This window comes from Cygnus olor, chromosome 2 (assembly GCF_009769625.2).
Source record: "Cygnus olor isolate bCygOlo1 chromosome 2, bCygOlo1.pri.v2, whole genome shotgun sequence".
Lineage (NCBI taxonomy): Eukaryota > Metazoa > Chordata > Aves > Anseriformes > Anatidae > Cygnus > Cygnus olor.
In genome coordinates, this window is record NC_049170.1 from 103065273 (window position 1) to 103068433 (window position 3161).

A 3161-nucleotide genomic window follows, 5' to 3' on the forward strand; every position below is an offset into this window, starting at 1 on the left:
AGACTTTCGGAGTCATACAGATGTATAATCATCTGCATACTCTTTTGTATGCAAATACCTTTAATATCTTTAATACCAAAGGTATGAAATATTACCTGTAGCCAACTTGACAAGCATTTTCCTTCCAGAACTTAGCCTTCGAGCCCACAATTCTCAACAACGGGCAACAGCATGAGTCTTTAAAATTGGGAAGTGGATAGGACCTGCCACTTTTAATTCCTTTTACCTTTCTCAAGCTGCTGTTCTTTAAGTTGCTGCTACAGCTATTTAATTCCCCTCCCCAGCATTATCAGTTGATTGTTATTATTTTTTTTTATGTGATTGTTTCTTCTTGCTTGAATAGTGGGAGGTGATAGCCATGTTGCAGTGCTACAGCAGCCCTGGTGATGTCATGGCCATGTCACAGCAGGATGCCACCAGCTCCTGGCACCACCCTGGTGACGCAGTGGCCGTGTCACAGTGGGCAGAACATTGGTGGTGGCCCATGTCACAATGGGGTAGGCAGCATGGTTGGACCAGGAGGGGTGTCTCCTGTCTGTCTGGGAGACATGCAATGGACAGACCCGGAGGGGGGACGTGACCAGGCCAGGACCTCCATAGCTCAATCAGAGAGGTGAAACTTTCTACAAGGACATTGCTGAATTGTGCATGTCCCATTCGTGCTACTCTGTGAGTTGCTTACGCAGCCTTTTTGAAGTTAGCTTTATTTTTTTTTACTAATGTAAACAGCATTATAAGCAAATGTTATAATGTCTTTATCCATTTTGGGGAGACTGTATACAAATATCATTATTAATATTGGCAGTGCTAAGTTAATGGTTGGACTTAATGATCTTAGAGGTCTTTTCCAACCTAAATGATTCTATGATAAGATTCCATGAACAAAATCATGTCCTTAAGACATAGATAACCCCATCTGCTTTTAAAGGATGTAGTCTTTCCTCTCTAAAAACCCTCCATTACAAGTTTAGTCCTTGTTTTCATTATAGGAAAGACATCACATGATAAATGTAAGTCCAATTTTTACACTTATAAAGGTCCTTGGGTTGCAAAATGGAAAAATATGTTAAGAAATAGGCTTTATGTTTTGGCATTCTGCAGTTTGGTCACATCTTTTCAAGGTGATTAGCATATGAATATTATTTTATTATGGTTGCTATTCTGCCTAGTAACAGAACTATTTGACTTAAAATTAGACAGTTTTCTAAATTATAATGAACCTCTAGTTGTCTTTACTTGCCTGTTCATTCTGTCTGAAACATATCCAGGTTATTCAACTGAGAAACATTTTGAAATTCACCCCCTGAGGAAAATGTTGTTCTTATCACACTGGTAGCAAATATTCCATTCCTAGCTGTTATAAAACTCACTTGGTACTTTTGGTAAATATAAGGGATTAAGGATAAAATACTATAGATAAGAACACGGATATTTTCCACTCTTAAAGTAATTTAACTGAGTTTTTTTCTGTTTCTGTGGAGAAAAATGGCACAAACTTATCTAACCTTCTCCAGGCCTCCTAAGTTCCAACTGATTGCTTTTAATAATATTTATTCATCCAAAAATATGCCTATATTCTGTTTTACTACAAAAGACTCCTGTTGTTAGCCTTCAGAGAAATGTTTTTAAGAAGGTTCATGTATAAAACAGAATTTTACTTCTATGTAAATGTTTGTACATACATGTATGCATTTCCATAAATACAAATATAGTTTAAAATATTGGGTTTTGATTAACCTAATGGCTGCCAAAATAATAATCATGTAATAACATTTTTACCTTTGTATTTGACTTTTCATTCTTTTCATTCTGTGAAGTCACTTACAAACTTACAGACTCCCAACCGCACAGCTAATACAAGGAATTAATGAAAGTTATCATAGCAGAGTGGCCACTTTATGGCATAAATATACTGGAAAATCAGGGCCACAAATTGTCACTAGAGAGGAAATACATAACTATATGTCAGTAAAGTTATTATACAGATTGATTACAGAGCCCTTTTTTGCACAAAAGTCATAGCAATTTCTGGGTAAGGATATATGTTATTTATCAATGCTTACCACCACATAGAAAGATTTTGGCTTTTGCCTGTGTAATAATAATAATAATAATAATAATAATAATAATAATAATAATAAAAGTTTCCATAGTAATTTCACATGATCTGATCTATTTTTAACTACATTTAGCACAAATAAAATATATTGAATGTTCAATATATTGAAAATGAATGTTTTTATGTTTGTCATAACAATGTTTAAGAATCTGAGACTTCTGAGTAGTTCTAAACATATAAGTCATCAGGAAAAGTAATTTAAATAATGTAAAAACAACATTGAACATTTTTTCGTATGATCTCAACTTTATTATAGTCTCATTATCTGTAAATGCAGGTATATTGAAGTGTTCCTCTGAAGCTTAAGCACTGTGTTTATATTTCATGTACAGAAATATTTCTCCATTAAACTGCTCCTGTATTAATAACACACAGGTAAACTAACTCATTAAGGCTTGTACTATCATAAGATCAATATCATTTAGATGCATTGGTAGATACAACTTCATACTCTAAAGAATTTTATCTGGCAGTTATCAATTGATTATTTCCATACTTTTATACAACAGCAGGCTAAAAGTGAACACACTTCCATAAGTAAATAAATAAAGAAAAAGGAACAAAAGCATTGGTTTGATATTGTTTGATATCTTTACTAAAGAAATGGATAGAACACTTACTGCATAAAAAATGATAAATTTGTCTTCCTCTCTTTGCTTTAAAACAAGAATGCCACAATTTGGTGGTTATTCTAATGTTACCGTAATGCTCCTGAAGACCTTGTATATTTAAAAGTAATGAGCTGTTCAAAGTGTGTACTTAGTTTCCTTATGAAAGGACATAAAACATAATTGCATCATTTGCATTGTAGAAGAAATGTGTGTTAAAATTAAATTCTTCAGTCAACACATTGGGCTTTACAACAAGGTATGAACATAGATTCCTGCATGAGTAATCATTCTCTTCTTACCAAAAGTAACTTACTGTTACTTAAACTCATGAATCTTAAAGGAGAAATATATATATAAATTTTGTTTGTTGTCATAGAATGACAAGAACAAAAAATTCAAAGTTTCAGCAATATTTATAATAGATGTTCAGT

At 33.2% G+C, this 3161-nt stretch overlaps 1 long non-coding RNA gene across 1 annotated transcript; it reads left to right on the forward strand.

Moving 5' to 3' along the window:
- The first annotated feature begins 451 nt into the window (after positions 1–451).
- On the forward strand, positions 452–2481 carry LOC121065610. Its single transcript, XR_005817194.1, has 3 exons — positions 452–669; positions 990–1010; positions 2452–2481. It is a non-coding gene; the product is annotated as an uncharacterized LOC121065610 (long non-coding RNA).
- Positions 2482–3161: the final 680 nt, after the last annotated feature.